Raw genomic sequence first — 26,577 nt, forward strand, 5'->3', positions numbered from 1 at the left:
AATCTTATAGGTGCTAGCCAACTAACTGAATTAGGCACTAAAACATCAAGGAAAACATTAGGTAGGGAAGATTTATTAGGTCTAGAATGAAAAGTCATCTTGTTGATTACTGACTTAAGCCTTAGATAACATTGTTTGGCATTTAGACCTTGAGTACTTCCTACTTCAATTCTTAGAACATTGACAATATTTTTGTAGATCAATTTATTCAACATAGCAATATTTTTGATTAGATAAATAGGTTTTACAGGGATCCTGAAACTCGAGAGTTAGAACAAAAATAGGCTGATAATAAGCATTAAAAGCTTAGCCACAAAAGAACAAGTCTAAAGGCTGATAATAAGCACTAGGCCTAGCCACATAACAAAGGCCAAACTATTTAGACAAGACAAACAAAATAGTCAAAAGCTAGAACAAAAAGTCAGACAAAAAGGAAAAAGATAGGAACTAATCCTCGATCTTTCTTTCTAGCTCTTGCATGACTTGGGCAGCCTCATGGGCCATCTAGTTCTCCTCGGCCTCCTATTGGTGATTCCTATGAACTTCTTGGTCCAAAGTAGAAAAAGTAATACCCATGGCATTATCATCATCAGATCTAGCTTTACCCCTGTCTTTGCTATCCACATCCCCCTTCATGCCTCTATCTTTAAGCCAATCAGTTAAAGATAGGATGTTGTTATTAATTGAGTTGAGCAGTGAGATCATTTGGCTTGACAGATTGTGATTGTAATTTTCTAGGTTGTGGATCCTCCTTTCCACCAAGCTATAGCTATCATTGTGATTTGTTCCTTTCTCCAGGCCTTTAAGATTCTTGGCTCCTTCCATTTGACCCACCTTTTCCTTGACCTCCTCCAGCTCATGAAAAAGCCACTTGATTGACCTATAATTCTCTATCATGCTGTTGCAGGTATTGTTCAAGAGGTTCATCCTAGATTTCCTGGCATTATTAGAGATTGCCACAATCGCAAGGTTAATGAGCTCTTCAAGGTGTGGCTCCTCCTAGTTGTCCACTAGCATCTGGGGGTTCATCACTTCTCTAAAAATGTCCATTTTCAAAGTCCTCACATTAAAATTTCTCCAAGCTTTCCTCTTATTTTTGGCCAGCACCTTCCCCCACCCTCAACTCCAGAACTGTCCTTAATCTGCTCCTCCGGGTGGGCTTGAGGATGGATAGGGGAGAGAGGGAGTGGAAATGAATTTGGATCCTGCTGTAACCTTTCATCCATTGTGCCCATCCTCTTGTGTTTCTTCCCACACTAGGATTCCTAGCTTTTTTCCCTCTCGCCTCTCCTTATCCTCATCATCAAACTCCTTGGCCTCCTCTTCATCACTATAGTCCTACTCCTCATTCTCAAGCTTCTTCTAACCATGACCTCTAGGTCTTTTTCTGCTAGGGGTAATGAGAGAGGGAAACTTCTTAACATTAGGCATAGCTTTTTTACTAGTGAAAGTAAGCCCCCCTTCCTCAGAACTAATGCTCTGTATTTCATCCAAGTTAGAGGAGTAGCTAGAGCTATTGATTTCCTCATTACCAGCCTGTAAAGGGATGTTACTTATAATCTGAGCCTTAAAGTGCTCATAGATGAGCAGTAATAGTCCCTCATGCAAAGTGGGGTTAGCAGAGGGCTTCTTTTTGAAGCTATACACCACCTTGCTCATTGAGTTCAATAGATAGAAAGTGAAAGAAACTTTGCTATCATGCCAAAAATGGTTCAAAAGAACGAAATGGTGGGTGTGAATATGATCAAACCTTGGGTCAAGGGTAATGTACTCGATGACAGCTCGCAGAACATACCTCCAAATCTTCACTATGGAGTTTGAATCATAGAATGTATCACTCTTTTTTAGGGCATTCAATTCCTTGGTGTTGTTAGCAAAATCCTTAACTGCATTGGCTGAGAGCTTTTTGTCCCTAAAGAACTTAAAGCCCTACATCAGAATCTTAGTAATAGCTAAAATCACCTCCTTCGTTATTAGAAAATCTATCCATTCACCTTGACTCTACCATCCTTCCACGAGATGACCATGCTGTTAGTCACATTTTGGTCAAAACCATGCAACTTCATGATATGCCTTGAAATCTTTCCCTACACCAGTTTCTCCCACACTTTTTCCCTACTTTTCCATTTCTCCATTTTTCCCAACGATTCTTTTTTGCACCTTTCACCCACCATATCTACACTTTGCAGTCCCACAATTCTCATAAGCATAGCCCTCTGTAACTTCACCACCTGATAGGGTTCTCTGTGATTAAGAAAGAGACTGAAGAAATAAACCTTTTCGTTGCACAGTTTGCATATGTAGAAAACAACCCATAAAGCATGTCAAATAAACTGTAATAATTCCCACTTCTTTCCTTTTCCAATACAACCTTTATGAGTCGTACCCTTTCCCCATAAGACTTTCCTATTCATAATTGTAGGTTGATCTTCTCTGTACTCCCTTGGATCTTATCCAGCTCAATCAAGCTCTTAACTTCCACCAAAAAACCTTTTCCCAGTTGCCAAGTCATTTTTTGGTCAAATTGGACACCTTTATTTGCGAACCAATCTACCACCGGGTTTGCCTCTTGGAAAACATGAGGGACATGGACTCTATAAAATTTAGTGAGAGTCTCACATGTCTCTTCAATGAGATTTTCCATTTAAACATTTAATAATGTTATTCGAGTCCCCTTCAAGCCAAAGGTTAGTTACTCCAATTTCAAAAGCTAGTTTTACCACATGGCTGGCCGCACTTGCTTCTACAAAGTGATTAGTTTGGAATCCTAGCGAGAGAGAGAAGGAAACTAATCGCTCCCCAAATTCATTCCTTATTATGCCTCCACATCTTGAGGAGCCATGATTTCCCTTAAGGCCCCATAAAAATTGGCTTTATGCCATCCTTCTGGGGGGAGAAGCCACTTTGCTTCCATCTTTTTAACATTCTTTCTTTTTCCTTCTCCATTTTCCTACCACCCACTTCGATATCACCCCCCTTCCTTACTAGGTAGTTTTCCTTTATATTTTTATAAATCTTCTTCCCAAGAAAAATGGCTGGCTCCTCTCTGTCTCTAAAGATTCTATTATTTCTCTCCTTCCATATGCTCCAACAGTAGTGAGGTAAGATCCAGGTACCTAAATCCTGCAAAACAAGGGTATTGAACAAAGATTTCCATTGGCTAAAAAAATCTAGGAGACTTTCTGGAATGCACCAGCTAATCCCTAAGTCTTGGGTCAGGAAATCCCAAACCTCCCTAGAGAAGGAACATTGGACCACAATCTCTAAACTTTTAGATCTTGGCCAATTAATCTCAAATCTAAGATTTAACTCCATCCTAAAACAAAATCTATACATCTTTCTTCTAGTGCTAAAAATCACTAAATAGAGGCAACCATTTTTAACACTTGACTTCCATGAAAGAGAAACATGAAAATCAAAAATACCTCAAGTGTTGATGCAAGAATTTTGATCTACTATTTTTGCATAGGTGTAAGACTAAAATTCCTTTACACCACTAATCAAACTTTGTAGAGCCTCCACCTCCTTGCAAGAGGATAAATAAATCGCTGCTGTGATTTAATTTTTACACTTTTATTTTTTATAACAATAGATTGCAACAACACATCAAAACTTATTAAGAATTTAAAACTTCCTTTTCAAGAGACTATCAAAAGCTTCAAATCTGCCCATACAACTAAAAGTGCTTCAAAATATTGCAATAAAATCAACTAGGAAGAAACTGGTGCAGAGAATGAGAGTTTTCACTCACTCATGTAAGAAATAAAACATAATTTGTCACTTGAAAAATCTGAAGCAGACCTTCATATGTAGGAGAAATGTAGACCATCGAACCATTCTTGTAGATTTAAAAATTTGGAGAAGGGAACACAAATTTTTGTTCATTCTTGACTCTAATTTTACAACAATACTTTGAAAACAAAATCTAGCTAAATTGATTGAGGATGAACACTCTTAACAATACAATTTACACTCAACCTCAAAGCTACTGCTGCAAATGGATAAAACTTCACTGGAGTGCATGATTTGGAGTAAGAAACTAAAAAGAACATTAGAGAACTTACTGCTGCAAGTTTTTCATGCACTTCTTCCACTGTATTGAATCTTCCTTTTTCAAATTCTTAAGGTTTGTCTACTGTTCAGATTCAATATAGTCCCCAACAAAGTCATCATTTTGTTGGTGCACTAATACATTAGGGGTCAATTTGTGATGACAGGCAAATGTAATGTGTTTTTGGCTTTTTTTTTCAATTATAGCCCAATGACATCACAATTGCAACGCTAACGGGATATAAGAGAAAAAAAGAGAGGAAACATTGCTCATTTGTTTGAAGGCAATGTCAACAGATGCAGGCAAGGGAAGGTTTGAGGGCAAGCCTATACGAGATGGTCGCATGAGAATTGGGGGAAAGGAGCATAGAAGAAGACCAGCCATCAGTATGAGTGTAGACAACTTAGTTGGATGGGGTATCTAAGGTTGGGGCACGAAGAATTGGCAGAGGAAAAAGAGAAGCGAATGTAGGTTCGCCCTACTATTTTAAGGCCATCCCATCATCTAGTCCTTCAATATCCATAACCTCAGTAGTAGTTCCCACCATACTAGGGCAATGATATAGCTAGAGCCATTGAAAGGAGACTCATTTCCCTCTACTCTAGCCGCCTATTTGACGTATCAAATAACAAATGGAGGTGCAATAGAAGGTTGTGTTTGATCATGAAGGTGAGCCATCATTTTAAAACCTTGATGGTCTGCCCCATTAGAGGTAATCTCTGATTGCAAAGGAGAATTAGATTCCTACAAATACAATAACAATGGTCAATGTAGTATAAGTCTTTCAATTTTTTCTATGGTTTAACAGACACCATCACAAGATTTATCTTTTGGTTTAGTTTTGTTCCTGCTCAAGATTGCAATAACAATATGGTGGAAGCCTCTGCAATTGAAAAAGCACTTTGAAGCCCAAGGAATCAGGGGTCCTCCATACAAACTATTCAATGGGAATACCATAGATATATCCAGGCTCATTGATGAGCGGAGAGCAAAACCCATGCCTGCACTCTCACATGATATTGTCCCTCACATTCTTCCCCATATTTACCAGTAGACCAAGACCTATGGTACACGTACTATTCTCCATTGAATAAAGAACATAATGCTGACATTACACATGAATACATAAACTAATATGCACTTTTAAGCATTGTTTCAATACAAAATACCACATTTATTTAGAAGAAACCAAGTTTCTCCATAAGGAAGAATATTATTGCAAGTGGAAATTAAGAGGTATTGTTGAAATTAATAGGCATTTGCATAATCCCAATAGAGATGAATGGTGAGGTTTAAGTTACTCCTAGTAACCTATTGTAAATGCTCACAAATAAAGTTGTACACATTCATTGGTTTCTTCTTCCTCCCAATTTATTGCAATCTCTTGGATTTTTTTATGTAAATTTTTTGTACTTATTAATGCACCTGACCTTAAAAAAATTGTATCACACACTTGATTTTTCTTGCAATGAACTCTGGCATCAACAATGTTAAAGATTTTAGCTGTGATAGAAATCTTTATCTCTGATTTTTCTCTATGTATTGAAATTGAGATAATACCTACGGATTCTTTTTAAAGTTGGATATTTGAGATAATATTATATGAAGTGACATGTGTATATTTATAATTAAAGATAGAAGGCTTCCACAATCCACATTGAATTCTGTACTATGTTTCTGGAATTTGATTGTGTAACATTATTCTTATAACTAATGTTTCAAATCATACACCATGATCCAATTTTTGGTTCATTGAACTCTTTCATCTTGATGATGGATCATGGAGGGTGATTCAGATGGTAGAAAGCATGTTTTAGAGCTAGAGGCTACTATCTTAGCAGTATGAGTAGCAAAGCAGCTAGGAGCTAGAAAACTTCATGTTGAGGGTGATTCACAAATCATTGTAAATGCAATAATAAAAGGGACATGGTGGATTAGCACTTGTAGAACTACATAGATCAAATTAATGCAGAATTAGCTTCTTTGGATGACTCCAAATTATCACATTTGAGAAGACAAGGCAATAAAGAGGTCAACACCATGTTTGATTGGGCACTATCAACTTCATCCATTGTGATTATTTCTTTCCTTTCTTTTATTGGCCACCACCAACTTCATCCATTTAATGAGGTATGCAGGCAACGATAGTGATGTGATGGGAGTTCTTGGCGATCCTTGCCGAAAGTGCCATGTAAGAACCATCAATTAGGTTGATAATCATTGAGAATGTTTTTCTTGTGTGCCCCTAGAATTGAAGCCTCAATACAAGCTAGATTTGGTAACCACATTGTTGTTTGAGAGGCTTTTTACAATTGGAGTGATGGAAATTGCTTTCAATCTCACTTGCACCAGGCAACAAAATTCTTATCATGGGAAGAGTAAGAAGACTAGGGTTGATAAAATGTTCAATTTTATGGACAATAAATTAATGGAGAGTGTTTTGCTTTTGCTGAGGGAGCTGTTCCACCAAGTTGAGAAATGTCACAAAACAAACACCGACATCCATTCCAAGATCATGGTATGGGCTCTACAGTTGGATGATCATGGTATGGGCTCTGTAGTTGGGCAGTGGGTGGAATGGAGGAGCTTTTTACAAAGTCCATTCCAAAAATTGGGGTAAATTTGGGTGAAAAGAAGAGTGGATTGCCAAGGATTAAGGCACCAAGTACATGCTACTTTTGGTGGTTTGATGAAAGATTAAAAAATAAGAGGTTTATAGAGGCCAGAAAGGGATAGTTTACAATAAAAATGGTGGTAACGATCAAGTTCCTGGATGAAGATAGAGAGAGCTTTTTTTTTCACTTTGTGTCACATTTTCCATATCATTCAACATCCCTAAATTCTCAAGAATCAGTCCTCATAAATTATTATGAGATTAATCTAGAATTTGAAGATTCTTGAATGTAAACAACTTTGGTGAGAGAATGTTTTACAACTCATTAAAAGACAAGCTGAGAAATCATAACTTTGCTAGTTCTCCAATCCAAATTGAGATACACCCCTAAATTTTGTTTGCAAGTCAAATACTCAAAGTTTTGTGCAATTTGCAATAGGAGGAGGAATAATATGATCTCCATCTTCATTGCCAACCAACCTTTCCTAGCTTTTCTAAACCTCTTGTTCCAGAATCTTCATCAAAACACAATACAAATGGTGAGTACTTTGTAGCTTCAATTTTCTCAAGGTCGTTGTACTTGTACCCCAAATTTATTCCTAATTTTGGGATGGATTTCGCTAAGATTTCATCAAATCCTCCCAGTGCCTCCCTAGGAACAATTGTTTCCATAATTAGCCTTATGATGGCTTTATCTTTACCTAACCACAATGCCCAAGCCATAATAATGAAGTAAACATCTGTGTTGGTTTTGTGTCTATCCTCAACTTGGTGGAACATTTCCCCCTACAGAACCAAGATGCTGTTTGTTGTTCACAAAATTGAACATGATTATCGAGTCTTAACCTTTTGCTCTACCCACAAAATAGGTTTTTCTTCTTAATGCAAGTGAGAGTAAAGAAAGTTTCCATCTCTTCAAGTTGCAGAGCACTTCACAATTAGGATTGAAAGAACTAGAAAAAAACTCACAAAGTTTTTTCTTGAGGCACTCAACACAATCATTCCCCATCATAATCAATCTGCTTGCTAGTGATCACTTGTCATCGCAACATAGATCACAATGAACTTACATCACATCTCCAGTGTCACCAGCTGCATTAAATGGCTATAGTTATTTGTGGCCAAAAGAGGGGTGAAATTATCATAGAGGATTTCCCATATCCATCCTTAAAGCTTGGAAATCTTCCAAAATGATTTCATGTACCTTGAGAGTTAAGGCCCAGTTTGACAGTTTACCAGCTTCCTTATTGCCTTGCCTTCTTATTTATTTAGAGCATCTACACACACACACACCAAACTACCAATCAGGGGTATCGATTCAACTTGTTTGCAAAGTTTTCTCCTTTCCCAATTCATCAACCCCTTTCCCTTTTAGGGCTTTCCAGGAATCTATCCTATTCTCCAATCCCCTCAATACATGCCCATTGACACTTTAAACATATCTGATCCACTCTAACTCATGGCAACTTCTGATCCATCTATTCCTTCTAACTGAACACACACATTCCCTCATGAAAATAATGGCTCCCTTGAATTCTTATAGCACTGAATTGACTTCTAATTAGACTCATTTCATGGGCACTCTCCATTCCTTCACAAGATCTTACAAAATCTATAACTCTTCCAATACTCTGAACCATTGGATTGACTGCGATTGCCCCATCATACACTTTTGAAATTGACACCTTATATTTATCCTTACAATTTGGATTCTCAATTTCTCACCCACACAAAGAAAATTCCTATATCACTTGATTCATTAGCTTTCATAACCTTCAACAAACCAGCCAATCCAATCCTTTGATCCCACTCGAAACACGTAACATCAGTTCACTGTTAAATTGTGATAGGCATGCATTATTCCATTGAGATAGTCACAAAGTGGTTCAGAGACCCTCTGATTCCCAGCCATTAGGATACAATTAGGATTCATCCTTGCATGCACTTATAGCCATTATACCTTCAATAAATTCCCTATGTGAGCAAAATCATGACTGATTTATCATATCTCTATTTTATGCAATCTAAGACAACTTTTCATGGTTTTGTTTGATCAAATACACATGGATTCTTGTCCATGGGTTCCTACAAAGAAGAGGGAATATAATACACCTTTTTCCCCACCATCTATTTGAATTTGGGGTCTTGGTCCACATTTTATATTACAGATTTATTTGTAGAAAGTTACAGATTACCCTAGTAAGGGTTTGGATAGCTTACACAAAAAGTTGAATATCTTTTCATCCACATAATGAAATTGAGTGCTTCACAAACCAAAATAAAGTATATTTGACCCTCTATCATCTACAACAAATGGGTCATCAGATGGGTACCAATATTGTCAGAAAAGGACACAGAAATCAGACTTCTTTTTTACTGATCAAAGTAAGGATTATGCAAGAAACCTTATTTGCATTGATTTCAAAACTTCATGTATCAATTTGGGTCCCTTTGTTTTCTCATTACAATATTATTTAAACTTTGGCTTAAAAATATTGTTTTCCAATACATCATTGGTCTAAATTATTGATGTAATTTATTATACTTATTATGCCCTGCTAGGAACTTAATTAGTTTTGGCCTTTAATCTAAGCTTGAGGTGTTCTTGCATGATACTCCTGAAGAGAAGAAGTCTAAAGTCCTCTTAGAGAAAAATTGATCCAAATCAATACATTTCTTCTTAATTTCTTCCTCTAGCATCCATGTGGCTTCCAAGTTTTATAGTCTGATCCATTATCAATTATTTTTTCCCATTACACCTTGTGCCTTGTCATTTTGGATTCTCTAGTATCCACAATAGCTTTAGTCTATGTTTCCTTTGTCAATGGTAATTCAGACACCTAGTCTTCATCATTTAGAGTTGAATATGTTTGTTTAACACCTTCATCCATAAAATCTTTGAACATGGTCAAATATTAGATATTGAATATAGGAGAAAGACCTATATAAGGTGGTTACAACAACTTGTAAAAAATTTCTCCATACTTTCCTAGGATCCTGTAGTGACTAGTATTTCCCATTATGATCTTACCCTAACTATCTTTGGAAATTCTCTCCCTATTCAAGTGTATCATTGTTGTATATCTTTTCTCCTAACATTTTGGTCGGTTGTAAAAACTTCCATAAATTAGCTCTTATCTTTTCATTAACCTCTCTCATTGCTTCTACTATATCTTCAACATGAGAACTCCTCTTATCCATACTCTTCATATCTCTCAATTTAAAATATCCTCTATCTTTTTTGATATACTATCTTAAAAGGACTAATACCATTTCTCCTATTTGTCCATTCATCATAGGCATATTGTTCCTATGGTATTAATGCATCCCATTCTTTCCCATGATCCTTTGTTGGACACCTTGACATGTTTTTGTTAAATAACTAAGGAGGGAGGGGGGCTCAATTTTCCTCGGCTATCGAATAGGGCCTTAAAAAACTCTAAGCATCTTACAAACTTAAAATTTTCCTATATCAACTTGGTAACTATATTAAAACTTCATAATAATATCTAATTCATCCTTCACTAGTAAATTGTTAGCTTTCACCAAGTATTAGAGTAATAAGCTTTTAACTATATACTTCATGTACTGAGTTACATCAACAAGAAGTATACAAAAAATAAGAATAAAATAACATGTAACACAATAATCCACACATTTAAACACAATAATTTTTAACATGAAAACCCTATTAAGAGAAAAATCACCTATGATTGATCACATCAAATTTGTAGTATCAAATCTTCACTTCCTTTCCTTTATTGATTATTTTCTCCTTGTTATATATTCATTCATTTCTATCCCTTGTCAACAATGCATATGTATATTTTAGCTCTTCCTTAGCTCATGTTTAGATGTTCTCTTATACCATGATCTTCCTTCCTTCCATACCTACATATTTCATGTTTAGATCTTCTCTCCCTTTGAAAAAAATGCCAAAAAAAAACTAAAAACTTTAATATAATGGTAGTTGTACCTTGTACCTTACATGTGCTAATACATTTTTGTTTTAATAAATCTTTGCTTTCTTTCTTACATCTTCTTCACATATTTAGGACTACATAAAGAGTGAACACCTTCTTCAACTCCAAATATATATTCCTAGGGTATATTGGTTGTAGTGTTTCTTTATTAATTTTTGGCTCTAGTTTTAACAGTCCCAACTATCTTTTTGTGTACTATTTTCTCTATTTGGTGTGTATGGTTAGCTCTATGCCATGAATCTCAAACTGTGAAACCCTAGTCTGCCATAGAAAGCCTACACTACATCCCTAGTTCCGCCAATAAAAAAAAATGCAGCTTTGCAATAAACCTGATGAATAGCTTCACAGTTTATGAAGCTAGATGACAATGCAGATTTTGAGCCACCTGATGAACAGCTTCATAGTTTCTTGGATTTAAAAAAAAATCATATATATGCATGTTCTTGTGTCTAATTTCATATGTTGCATAGTAATTAATATCTCTTGTACAGATTACATTGATTTTGGTATATATTATGCTTTCTTCTGTATTAGAACATTCTAACCTTTTATTTATGGATATGGTGCTCGATTTGCTCACACTGTAATCTGTATCTGGTGTCTCATTTGTAATAGCTGGTTTAGTAACTACATAGATAAGCTTAATGTGATTTTTATAAAAATATTGTTATGTAATGGTGTTTCATGTGCTAGCCAAGGCTGGTTTGAAGGCCACCCACTTCAATACCCTGCTAGCATTTATAGATACAGAGTTCTATAATATCATGAAAAATAATCAATACAAAAAAGCTCATTCTCTTTGTAACATTTTTGGCTTTCATTTTAATTTCATCTTTTCTTCTATTGTGATAGGAAAGCTGGAGAGAAGTGCTATATTGAAGGCCATATGTGCAGGATTTAAAGAAACTACCGAACCTCTAATTTGTTTGACTGGAGGTAGATTCTTGATTCTTTGCCTTAGAACACTATCATCGTCAAAATCCTATATGAAATCTATATGACCATTTCATTTCTTCAATATGCCCTATGGATGTCTCTATCTAACTATATATCTTTTAATTGCATTTAATAACTAATTTATGTGCTTTTTCATGACTATGTTTGACTCATATAATTGTGATCTCTCTAGCACTATGATGTCGTTTAATATGTCTTGCTAAAGCTTGTAAATTTTGTTCCTTTTGCCATGTCATGTAATATGTCTTGCCTTGTAGCTTACATGTTTTGAAATTTCTGTTAGGCCTTGTAGCTGGTAAAATTTGATTGCTGGAGAGCTTCTATAGCTAAGCAAGAAGGCCATTGCATGAGTTATAGCCGCACGCTGAGGTATGAAAATTGTATATTTTTTAATCTAATGTATATTTTAACTAGAATTTTAGCTTATATGTTTTGAAATTTATTTTAGTGGCTTAATTTTGTAACGTCTCTTGAAATAAGACCTTCAGGCGGTTGGTCAAAGTTTTACAAATAATCTTATCCACAAATTTTCCTAGAGCAATTGACTGAATGTTATAAAAGGTGATTGAATTAAATGTCTTAGGAATAAAGTCAAAGAAAGTATTTTTAAAATATTAAAGTATTTATCTAGGTCTAAGAAGATTTGTGTACTTTTGGCAATTTTTCTTAGTTTGTGAGAGTTGTAGATCGAAGTTTTCATAGCCTAATTTTTTCTTCCTGCAAAGAATGATCATGTCAGATAATATAAGTGAAGAACAAAATAGGGAGACAATCGCTAGATTGTGGTCTAACTTGAAAAGAAAAGGTGATGGAAAATGTTATTGTCCTTGCAAAATTTGTAAGGGCTTAAACCGTAGAATACTGCTAATCAAAACAATTAAGAGACATTGTAGGGAGAATGGTCACACTGAAAGGGGGCATGACTATCATCCACTGGTAACTTGTTCATTATATCATTTTAACAATTTATATACATATGAAATCACTTGATGATGAGTTGATTATCATGGTTTATTTATATTAATCAATTTTATATAGGTTGATCTCCCTAGGGAAGTACATGATATGAACCACAACAATCTGAAGAATATGGTTTTCAAAATGGAGGAAAATGGAGGTGCGAATATCCAAGGTGAAGATAATGATCCCATGGAAGATGATGATCGTACGCTAGCAAACACAATTGAAGATGATGGTATAAATAAATTGATCCATGACACATTTAGTCCAAGCGTATCTGATCAAGATGATGATGATAGCCTCGATGTACCTCTACTTGAGAAGGCATACGAGCCCCTATATAAAGACTCCCAAACAACTATTCTCTCTACTATATTGTTGTTGTTGAACTTGAAGGTTATGAATGGCTTATCCAACATAACAATGTCACGTATGTTAAGGTATGTCATATATGTCTTTATAGTTAACAAAGGGTGAATAATGTACCAATAATATTGTTTATATTAACAACTTTTTTTTTTTGCTGTAGATTGATATGTGAGTTTCTGTTACCACCATCAAATATTCTACCTCGCTCATATTCAGAATTATCTGCTGTTATGAAAGATATTGGAATGGAGTATGAAGCAATACATGCTTGTCCCAATGATCATATTATATATTATAAAGAAATGCCCTGTATGTCATATGAGTAGATATCGAACAGATCAACTAACAAAAAAGGTGCCTCAAAAGGTTCTTCATTACATCCCCATTATTCCACGAATGCAACAATTATTCAGGTGTAGTAGCTTGGCTCAATTTATGGATTATCATGCATGCAATAGAAGTCAAGATGATATTATTCGAATCCTTGCAGATGGTTCAAAATTTATGCACATAGAGGAAAAGTGGCAACACTTCAAAGAAGAACCTCATAATCTTAGGCTTTCATTGGCAACAGATGGTGTCAATCGATTTGGAGAGATGAGATTTGTTTACTTGGCTTGGCTTGTTTTTGTTATCAACAATAACATTCCTTCGTGGATGTCAATAAAGAGGGAGCACATTATGTTGGCAATAATTGTTCTAGGTATCTTATCATTTGATTGTTATTAATTTACATGTACTTACAAATCTTGTAGTAAAATAGTCATAATAATTATGTAATGTTACTATTCATTCAAGTAGGTAAATATCAAGTTAAAGATATGAATGTATATATTGAGCCTCTTATCGACGAGTTGGTGGAGTTATGGAATGGTGTCACTATGTATGACGTGTTAGACCAATAGGACAAAGACAATTTCAATTCCATGCAATACTTGCATGGACAATACATGATGCCCCAGGGCTAACACATTTTTGTGGTATGTTATAGTGAATTCAAGCTATGCATGATAATTCTAATTATAAAAATCAACATATTTAATAATCCAATTATATCATTATCTTGTAGGTCTTCAAACAAAGGGAAAATTTGCATGTCCAGTTTGTGGTCCAAAGATGAAATCTCGTCATTCAAAAAGTTTAGGAAAGTAGGTGTTTGATGAGTGTAGACACTTCCTCCATAGGAATCATAAGTATCGAAGTACAAAAAAACATATTTTCAATGGGAAAGAAGAGACTACATCAAAGCCACGAAGAATGACACCTCGCCTATGGAAGTTGGAATATAATAGAATTAATCGTCGAGTTAATGTCATTTCACCTAATGGTTTATGTTTGTAATTTATATATTTCTATTGTGATTTTTGTTTACTAATTGTGTAATTGATGATCGTGAAGGTCATCAAGGCAGTACTGAAAACCTTCCAAAGGGACTAAAAAGCTATGTAGCAGGTTGCCCTACTATGAGCACTTACAAATTGTGCATTTGTTTGATACAATGCATATTGGAAAGAATATAATAGAGACATTGTGGAAAATATTGGATGGAAGGCGTGACAAAGAAAAAATTGTCAAAATTTGTAATGACATTCATGAATCCAATCATGCATTGAAGAATTTCATTCACTCAAATAGCAATAGAGATCAAATTAATATAAGTGCCCTTCCTTGGTTATTAACGGAGTAGCAAAGTGATGCCATAAAAGAAGTCATACAAAAAATTTGATTTCCCACAGGATTTGCTACGAACATAAACAATCTCATATAAAAAAAAAGTGAAATTTGGCCAGGGCTCAAAACGCATGATTGGCATACTTTCATCAAGGTAAGTTATGTTCTTCTGTATTTACAATATATTCATAAACTACATGTACTGTTCATTATGTTATGTTAGAAAACAATGAAATGATTGGTTTATAATTACTGTAGTATGTACTTCCTCTATCTCTCCCAGAGCCCTTCAATAATAACATCAAACAAGTGATATACGATCTTGGAAAATACATGAGGTAAGCAGCAATATCTGTTCAATTTGTTCTATATATTTGTTATATTCGTGATTTTTTTTTCTTGCTATGTAATCAGTTGTATATTATTTTGTGAAGTCTCGTATCTATATATTTTTTGTGACTTGAATCTCTTAATGTAGGTGGTTGTCATCTAAAGAAATCCATAAAGAAGATATAAACTATTGGAAGAGAAGAATTCCTCATTTACTATGTCAAATGAAAAAGTGTCTACCTCCAACTTTTTTCAATGCACAGGAACACTACCTCATACACCTAGTTGAGGAGATTGAATTGCGTGGACCTATACACACTAGGTCAATGTGGATGGTTGAGAGGCACTTGAAATCTTTGAGGGCTTTGGTTGGACAAAGAGCACATCCTGAGGGTTCTATGGCAGAGGGATATATGGTATACCAGACTATGGTGTACATGACTGAATATCTTCCTAAGTTTGCATCAAATATCCATGTAGATCGCATTTGGGATCTCGAGCCTTTTAAAAAAATAGAAGGGGAGTACTTGATGGGGAAAGGTACATTGAGGAAAGTGAGAGGTAATAAATTATAAGATGTTATTGTAATAAATTATTTCTTAATCTTCAAAGTAAATCGGTTGTAAGTTGTCTTTTTTTTTTTTTTGTATAGGTGCTCGAGAGTGGGATGCACTACATTTGTATATTGCAAACAATCTTGATTGGATGATGGCATGGATTGAATGATGTCAACATTCTGGTCAGACATTAACATGGGAAGGTGTATCTTCATTGGTTAAAGAAGCTCATAGTAATGGAGATTCCAATGTTATGCAAAAGGAAATAGATTTAGCACGTGGTTTAAGAATTTCTAGGTACGTACAAATTTATTAATCACCCGTATGTTTATCAACTCATGATACAATAATTTTGACATGTTTCACATATTATTGTAGGTTAAAAACCACAAGGCTATGTTTTGTAATGGTCAAAAATCTTGCGTCAAAGTGTTGGATGACACGAAGAAAACTTGTGATTCAAGAATAATTGCAATCTTTCAAGTGACTAATATTTCATCTAGAAATGACTTACATCCTCAAGAGTCTAAAAATTGATACTATGGCATTTTGGATGATATACTTGAGTGTGACTTTAGTTCCTTCAAATTAGTACTCTTCATTGTCAAATGGTATAGGCTATGACTTAATCCAAATGATCCTGATAGAACTATTATTGAACATGATAATGGATTTACAATGGTTAATACAAGGTCATTTGAGCCAGTTGAGGATGAGCCCTATGTTCTTCCAAGCCAATGTGAGCAAGTATTTTACTCAGAGGTTCCACATAAATCAGGTTGGTCATTTTTTGTTAGACATGAACTGAGAGGAAGGCAATTAAAGTATAATGCAATGGAAGAAGAAGATATCGAAGAAGTAGAAGATGCTGTAGATGGTGATCAGAATCGACAGTTATTGGATGATGTTCCTAACACAAATTTTCATGAAGAAGAAGAAGAAGAAGATGATGATGATTCTGCTAGTGATGATGATGATGAAGATGATGTTGATGTTGTTGATGATGATGATGATGATGGCAAGGATGATGATGATGATAATGATGATGATGATGATGAGGATGATGATGATGATGATGATGATGATGATGATGACAAGGATGATGATGATGAAATTTAGAGGTATGCCATCAATCCTTAATCTATTTAATATTCAATTCTTGATAGAAATATATTTGTCTTATATATATGGTTACATAGTTTATTCATTATCTATTAAAAAGCTACAAGTTTCAACTACAAATAGAATAATACTAATCTAAATTAACTATTAATCTAAATTAATTAAATAAAACTATTTAAAACACATATTGATGCATGAATGTATTGAGCCTTATTTTCTTTCAGGTCAAAAACATTTGTAAGTGTTTAGTTTAGAAAAGGGAATTCATTAAATATCTATAAAAGGGAGTTGTACCTAGAATAAAATTCATAGGGAAAACATAATATAAGTGCTTACCCAATTTTTTGGCTAATAATTCTACCTCTATAGGTGATGTAGAGACCCTAGGTGGACTTGCAATCATTCATAACAAAGGGACTTCCATAGTGTTCTCACAACACCAACCAAGCATCTCCATAAGATCCCTCTCCTTGATCCAAGCCAACTCCATAACCTATCAAAGTGCACACCAAATCCTTATGCCACCTTAGGTTCTACATCTTTGGAATAATCCCATGAATGTCCCTCAATCCATCCAATGGATTCATCCAAGCAATCTAATCAACAAACTATTAGATGCTCACAATGCCTCAATAGGTGCCAAACTAGACTTTACCTTAACTAGGTGTTTCCTCCACCTCCACACACATCAAACGACTTCAAATAGCATGTCCCCAAGGTGACTAAGCCCTCAACTCATCAACTAATACAAAAACCCAGTTTTAGCCTTTCACTAGGCCTACTTCCCTAGTAGGCTTATAATGTGAGCCTTTATTTAAGTGTTATATTGTGTACCTTTTAATGTTTTTAATTTTTATGTGATGCTTATGATGGATTGGATTATGATTATGATGTGATTATGCTCATGATAATTGAATTACATTTGCATGAAACTGAACCCCTTTCAGGAGCATCCCGCATAGTCTCATGGATCAACAGGTATAAGTCAATACTCCTTATAGATAGTCTATTTAATACACTTATCAATAGTAAGATTGATGTCTTCTAAGATCTCTCCCATTTTCAGGTACTAGCGAATAGGTTTTTTTTAGAAGTGTGTTCCTCGAGTGAGGGAAATATAGGAATAAAAGAGGAAAGTGAGACATGCAGTTTATCTAGAACATGGAGATTAACTAGAGGTCAAAGGACTAGAAGGAAATTCAATAAACATATGAAATTTTTCCTTGCTCAAGGGGGGTCATGTTCTTATGATGATGAGACAGAAGGCAACATCGAGGTGCCCTTGAGGTACCAACATCTACAGAAACATTGGGTACCCAAGGAACTTCCTCCAATAAACACTAATTTTTGTGTTAACGAGAGGATATATCACATAGCACCATCATCCTTATATGGTTTGGGCCTATTTTCTATGGATGGCATAAAGGTGTCTTACAACAAAGTTTTTGAATTGATGGAGTATGTTGTATCGTGTTACGATTACAAAAGTTGGATGCATATTGTTCAATAAAAAAAAAGTATGCATAGGTATGCCCTCTCAAAAAATTATATACAACAAAAAGACAATAATCAAAGTAGAAGTGTGGCTATATACATTGATGGAAGGCCAAAATCAACAGGGAATATTGCAAGTTTTATAAATAGTACATGACCTGGGTCAACTATAAAGCAACCCAATTGCATATTTGAGGTGCGCGAGGGAAATCGTGTATTCATCTGTGTGATAAAATCAATACGTGTAGGGGAAGAGCTTTTTATTGATTACAATTTGAACCGCATAGATACAAATGAGGCTACTATCATGGGGGTGGTACATACTATTAAACCAACTTCTAATCAATGAATCCAACATACCATTTAGTCAATAAATTTTTGGCTAACATTTTTATACTTGATCTTTGACATAGGGGCACAATATGGAGCAACCGCCTGGAGGGGATGTTGGCGATGTTCCCAGCTCATCTACACATGAGTAGGTAAAACTCATTGTAATTGTGCAAACTAGATAGAAGTAAACTGTTATTTTTTTAATGTTGTTTTCTTCATTATTTTGGAGTAATTTTGATAATACTAATACTATTTTTGTCACAGAGGGCCAGTGGTCATAGGGAGGGAAAGAAACCTATAGTCCCTGATCAGTAGCCCCCCCCTGAGGAGGACCCTTTTTATATTGATTTAGTAGAGATCAATGACCCAATCGGTTCAATTAAAAAATTGCTAAAGAAAATTGGCAAAGAAATTATATGTTTGGCAACCATAAAGCCTACTACTTAGGAAATAAAAGATAGGGGATCTGAATTGTTGCACACCTGTGAAACCTTAAAAGTAAGTATTAATGAAATTTTTAACTATAACAAGAGTTCAATAATGGTTTTTATGTTATGCTCTTTTATGGTATTAATTAAAATATGGATGCGTTGTCTTTACAAAGTTTTTTGCATGATTTCGAGCCCCATTCCCATGATGAGGGTGCTACAGGTGGTTCAAGTAGATTGCACGTTCCATTCCCCACTTGTGTTTTCCACTGAATATATATAGGAATGATCATAATAATTGACAATACATGCTCGAACAATCCTTTTTTTTAATGCTCTAACAATCTTTTCCATGCTAGACCATGCGTTCTATATTTATGCATGCTCTAACAATTTTATTCTTCAACTTCAAATCAACTGAATCCTATGACAATGCCACCTCCATCCAGGACAACCAAAAATCTCTTTCCAACTACTGAGTCGACAAAATGCATCTTACAGGCATCGACTGTTGCACCATCTACTGGTACACAAATCCCTCTTTTTCTCTCTTATGACAACAACAAACAATTTTTTTTTTACAACTTTTTAACATCAATTATCATTTGTTGTTTTATACTTCATGATAAAGACTTATGAAACTTATGAAACTTTTTGCAATAGGAGCTGCAACATGATTTCTTGGATGTTCCTATGTTCCTAGTATGGGAACAGTGAAGGATGTCATATTGATCGTCAGCAACGATGAAGGCATTCCATTAAAAGTAGCCAAAGTTCTAGGTACTTTAAAGTTATTATTATTCTATAGTGATATAATAGTAATTTAGTTTTTGATCACTCTTCATCGACTAATGATCCCATGATTTTTTTGTAGGGAATGAGTTTTTTGGAGAAAACTTGGTGATGAGTGTTTGCGAATATTTGAGCCCACCCTACGTACCTAGTGGAACATCATATCCTAACTAAAACCCAAACCACTATTTTGATTTCATATCATTGCTAGAATAGTTTTCCTTTTCATCCATTTCTTAACTATATTAAAGGTAGCTTCACTTTATTTATGAGTCTAACATGTTTTTTTTAACTTAAAAGGTGGAATAACCAAGACAAACCATTGAAGGATGATCTTATAGAGAGCATGACCCAACTCTTTGGACCTCGTGCATTCGAGAGAAACAACCTCCTTGAAAAAGCTGGTTTATGTTTGAAGTATATTAGGAACCAGTACAGAAAAAATTTATGGGATAACCCTAGGTACAAGCGTCTGCCTTATGTTCTTGAGGCTGAGTGGCAGGCTCTAATTTTGGATGGAAAGTATAAAGCTAACAAGAAAAATAATATTACACCAGTGAAGAGTACAACAAGGTATGTGATACTATTGAGAAACTAATTATGTACTAATTAACCTCTATATTTATACTATCTATCATATTTCAGCCTTTTCATAGATTTCTTGACACATCAAAGGCAACAAAGGAAAGACTAGAAAAGCATGAGACACACAAGCTCGGCTTTGGTGGTTTTTCAAAACTTCAAGCAAGAGTTGTAAGTATTAGTAAATGAAAAATTGTATCAAATTTTTTATATAATGTGATGGGAAATGCTAGGATAGACTAGCTTGTCTATGCTCCTAATCCTCAACTTGGATCTTAGTGTTCCTCCACACCAATATATGATGCAAAGTAACATGCTTTGGAAGCACCAACAAACTCCTAGCACCTTGGAACAGCTAAGCAATTCAAGTTATCACCCCAATCCTCTATTCTCCACAAGAACATTCAAGGCTTGATTCACCTTCAAACAAGGAACTAATCTACTATTACAACTGCTCCTTTAATTCATGGACCCAACTCATCACATAAGGCTGCATACTAGTTACTTCTCCCTTGTACCATTCAAGGCCTCATACACCCAACCTTGACACCAAGTGTTTTGGACAACTCCAACCCTCTAACATAAATTGAAACCAAAACAAACATCAATAGAACCCAAAACAAATCAGGTCTAAGGAAAACTTGTTACCGCTCATAGGGAAAATTCCAACACTTGACCTTTATTCTACACACCCAAACAAGAGTGCAATTGGATCCTCTAGGACTCCCAAACACCAAAGATAGTTTAGAGCAACTCCAACATGACCAAAATAAGGTGTAACAAGGGTTGGAAACCCTGCTAACTATTTACCATTTCCTTTTGATATTTTAACTACCCTCCATTGGTTGATGAAACAATGCAAGTAAAATTCACCATACTGCACAAAAATGTAGGGCTCAGAGTTCAAGAGATGCCTTACAGAAGAGGATAAGAGAATTGGCTTCCAACAAGGCTATAGAGTCGTGGCTAAACAACTACGAGCTAAAATCAGTGTGGAAGGTTCTATTAATGATGCATCTGAGCCACAGGTAAATAAGCTAAATAAAATTTATTTCAAATTGAATACTTTACCAATTAGTCCATTTGATGTTAAGTTCCAATATAAAGTGAGTATATCTATTTTAAGCAAGCAATGATAACAATGCATAGGATGTTGGAATGCAGCTTGACAATCCTTCTACACAATTTGTGGATGCTGAAGGTTCACATGATGTGCATCCCAGTGGTGGAGTATACATTTGCTATTAAATTTTTTTATCTGTAATTGCAATTGGTGTTTGGATTAACGTAACATTTTGTATAGCAGTTGTAGAGGATTGAGGGGTCGATGTTGATGAGTGTGTTGATGTTGAGTCCAGACAAAATGATGTGGTCAGATCAGGTAAAGAGTGCCACAATTATGTTATTTAAAATAATTAAATACTTGTAACAATTATAATAAATTATTTTTAATTTAACTCTTTTATTTGTTATCGCAAAGGACCCCCCTTTGCAACAACATAGGAATTTGAGATCATCAAGAAAAGAGAATAGAACAACTGATGAGGGGGGAATTGATGATGACACTGATGCTCCTCTTAGAGTTGACATAGAAAAAAGAAATAGAAAGAAAAAAAAAGAAATGATTGTCATCTACATACCTTAATTGATAATGACTAAATTTTATGTCTCAATGAATATAATTATGTGCTAATGAATGTTCATGAATTATGTGTTAATGCAGAATATTGATGAATGTTGCATGTTAATGAATCTAATGTGTTAATGAATGTTATCATGTGATATTGATTGATTGTTACATTTTATTAATGGTTGAAAGAATGAATGAATGTTAGATGTTAATGAGGAATGTAGAGTGATGTTAGGGGGAGGGGGGTGGGGCCAAATGAGCTTCCACCTTCACGTGGTTGGCCCTATTTAGTAGAGAATATTAAACTATTCTCGAAACAAAGTGAAGCTCAATAAGATACTAAATATTTCTCTATTTTTTGTCCTATGTTTAGACCTATAACACTGTGTCTTGCTAAGGCCCCTTTCAAGTGGAAGGACGCGAGCATCTTTTATAGTGGAGAATGTAACTAGGAGCACCAAATTAAGACCTACACATGTCAAATATAATACATTCAAATAGGCTATTATGCTTGTAACCCTATTTTTTGGCGAGAGCTTCACTTTAGAAGAAAATAACAGATCTCCTAAGATTGACTTGCACAACCAACCCCTTAGCTTTGCTTCCGTGTGGCAAAGATTTTAGGGTTTCCTCCCTCAACTTTTTGATCGAGCATCAATTAAGTCCATGTGATAGTTTAGAGTCTACATAATGGCTTATGTCTAGCTTAATAGATCAACTCAATCTATTTCATACTTACCTCTAACTTTCCTTCACAAGTGGGAGCAAGATAGTGTAGTCTGATGTAATCTAATCTAATACATCTCCCAAAGAACACTTTTGTGTTTGGAGGGTTTCTTAAAAATTTGTGCCCTATATTACATCTGCTATATCTTCTACAATGAGCCAGTTTTAATCTTAAAGATAATGGTAAGTATTTGTTATGTTTTACATCAAGTAAGTAAATCCACCTCTTCATTAGTGCTCAATTTTGATAGAATGACTTTGGCTATCTCAGTTTCTATAACTGATGCTTTATTGATTTGAGATTTTTGCAACTATGTCTGGGGTTATTTCTCTTTCATTTTTATTAAATGTTTCTTCTTGAGGCTATTAAGATACGATTCTAATTGTTAAGTAATATTAAGAACTGTTGAATTCATAATGTGTCAAATGTTGGCTAGAATAGTTATAATTTTGTGAAAGCTACTTTGAAAATAAGTTCGGTGTAGAACTGAATACTTTTTTTCACAGGACACAGAAGCTGTGAAAGGCTAGTTTAATAGACAGTGGGAAACAAAGACAAATTATCACGATAGAGGAATGGTTAAGGAATGATGGATTGTTGGATTCTTCAATATATAAGTGTCTCCTCCATTAGTGTGCAATTCACTTGTTTTCTTTTAGAAACTTAAGGTAGCCATAATAGTGGATTTTGTAGTTAGTTTTACCTAGAGGAGGAATACTAATGTCAAATGAGGTACAATAGCTTGGCACTTAATTGTGTGTGATACTAATTTTTTATTGTTTCAATATTTCTCAAACTGATTCTTGGCTCCATTAAAATTTAATATTGACAACACTTAAATAAAAAATCTATCAAATGATAGGTAGAGCCTATGGTTACTATTTTGTGAAAGCAACTTTTAAATAGACATTCCCTTGAATTTAGTTCAACCTGACTTTCATAAAATCAAAATCAATGTGGACATACAAGCTTCTCGTCTACCATTTCACTAACTATCCAAACTGAAACAAAGCTATTTATTGTTATTCTTTTGTGTAAGATTAGGAACTCTTTTTGTAAGGTACACTGATTACAAAACTTGTTCAATGATAGCTGAAAAAGGGGTTCATGAGATTCTGAAACCTTCTTTTAAAAAAAAAAATAGCAAAGAAGCTTAAACTGTTGAACTTCAACATATCAGTATTGAATTATCACAAATGAATAATTAATTTAAATATGACACAAATCAATTCATGACATTCTATGTCCCATCACCAATATTTGTTTGGATTCATAACCCGTATGTCCATTATTTGCCTTAGTTTGTGGGTGCATAAAAGTGACATCTCCAGTCACAGATCTAATCCCTAAACATGTAAAACTAAATTTCATAGATCCAATCTCTAATCTCTAAACTTTTAAAATTTAATAAAATTCATATTCTGACTTGTTTATTATTTGACAGGTTGTTCCTGGAATCATGATTGTAACTTAGTTTCATCACAATGATCCTTATGAACTTACATGTACATTCACTAACAAGTAACTCTAGATGAAACTTTAAGTTTATTTATCACATTTCAACATTCTCGCCAAAATTTGAACTACATTATCTCATGATTTTTGCAGAGTACCATTGCTCACATGTGAAATAGGCATCTAGATTACTGAACCCTTCTTATAATTAGTTTCATTGAATTAATATATGTTATGCTATCACTGGGTGTGTAATTTGAGCATGAGAATAATGTCATATCTATCTACGTGTTTTGCCTAACAAACTTCTAAAATATAATTTCTATAAGTTTTTAAAATTAAAGTAGATGAATTATTCTATAGGAAAAGGTGTTGCATTTAGGCATTTATTGATAGGTTTGGACATGAACAATTTTCTATTTCTAGTAGATTATAATGATGATAGTATTGAATTTTTTTCCATGTTTAATTTTTCTCATGATTCTTGAACTTTCAGGTTGTTGCTTCACAAGATTGGCCTAAACTTATAAAGGATGCAGGTTTGTTCTATGTATGCTCAAGCACATCGAAAAGAATTGACTCAAGAGATAGAAAGATCATGTGAGAGGCACTATATCTGGGGGCATGATGAAGTATGTGTTGTCTTTCTTATCCATCCCTTGAAGGTTTTGGCACAACCTAAACATTTATTCTATATATAAATCAATTATAACATCTCAATATGTATTTACTATGTGTTAGTCTTTTGTGTTGTTTAAAATACTTCTATTGTATTGAATAAATGATGTGTAGGAGGAAGAGTAGAGGGAAGACAAATATGAGTCTTTTAACCATATAAATTACGATTATAGAAGACATTACAGTCTCCTTTCTTCTTGACCATAGTAATAGAAAGTAAAACAATGTGCAATATAGGTTGGTTGCTGGGGGATTTTAATTTCCTTCTTGAACCAACCAACCAACCAATAAAAGTTGCTTATAGGAAGGTACAATTATTTAAATCAGGTTAATACATTTTATTACTTCAAAACTTGTAAATTCTCTAGAGACTTGTTAGATGCACTACATGAAAACAACATAGCCATAGAGTAAGATTTTCATACCAATTGTATATAGAAGCTATAGAATTTTACAATTTTTATAGTTTAATTTTCCTTTCTAAGTATGATAAAAATATTGTTAGTGTTCTAATTTAAAAAAATCCAAAATAATATAGTTATTTGTTTTCACTCCAGGATTTTCTAAGACAACTAGTTATTTTATCTAACTGTCTTTTAGCTTGCATAAACAACTGCAAGATTATTATTTTATCGTAACTCTAATTTCTTACGATACCATCCTTATCTATTTGGAAACATTGTAGGTAACAATCACTTCCTTGGCTTCGGTTTTTAATGAATATGCTCTAAAGAGCCAATTTGAGACAAGCATCTACCTTCAGGAGAGTAATTTGTAGTGATCTACTAATATCATAGAGATCATTACTAGTCTAATACAGGTTTGTCACTTGGGCATGCTTAGTAGAAATGAGGATTTTCTATTGCTCATAAAACCTAGTAAGCATATGATAGTATTTTCTATGATATTTATATTGAGTAGAAATTGTGTCCTTACTATTTGTGAGGTGCTAAAATGTTTTTCAACAAACATGATTGGTTTTACCTTGAAAGCTTTAGTTTCCCCCAATAGGTTGGCTATCTGATACTTGAGGCATTCGTTCAATTCTTGGACGAGTTTCAGGAGGAGAAACCTAGGGATTTAGTCTTGAAAAAAAATGAACATGAGATTGGATGGCTTGAAGCTAAAAGCCTTTCTATCCAATAATGTTTGATCCTGTACTTCAGATTTTTAGTCATGACCAACCACTTAGTTGTCTGGGAAGACCTAGGTATGTAATTGCATTGTATTAGATATGGTTTACATTTTTGTTGAGATTCTATTTACTACAAAAATGTTGTGCAGTCTTTAACTTCTAATTGTATGGTGTTTTAACATAATTTTTGTTTTAATCGAAATGGTATTAGCTCTGCTTCAGTTCAAATTGCCATATTCTCCAAAGGTTATACAAATTCTCCTTGGTGTTTGGCTGAGCTTTCTTGAATTTTCGGTGGGCTCTTTCTTCCATGAAAAATTTATACTCTACATGCTTTATTCAATTTGTTTTTAAGAGGAAATGGAACATTTTGTTGTAAGCATTACATACCAAGAAAAAAAAAAGTCAATTTTGATTATTTAACACTTTTTATAGAGGCAATCATGGGTGCAAAGAAGGTCAGCGATCTCAATTTCAGACCTGCATTTCATTTGCTAAAGGGTTCTTATCATTGCTGGGCAAATTTATTATGAGAATTTTGTCATTATTGGACCCTAATGTTGCATACCAACATTACTAGGTTTTTGCAATTTTAAATTTCAGTGTGTGCATACTGCATTGTATACAGTTGTCATTGTTGTCTTAATTTGCACAATAGAATATAGAAGGAAGGATCTGCACTTTCAACTCCCATGGATTGCTATATATT

Source organism: Cupressus sempervirens, chromosome 8 (genome assembly GCF_028749045.1).
Source record: "Cupressus sempervirens isolate cs-2001-9-10 chromosome 8, ASM2874904v1, whole genome shotgun sequence".
Taxonomy (NCBI): Eukaryota; Viridiplantae; Streptophyta; class Pinopsida; order Cupressales; family Cupressaceae; genus Cupressus; species Cupressus sempervirens.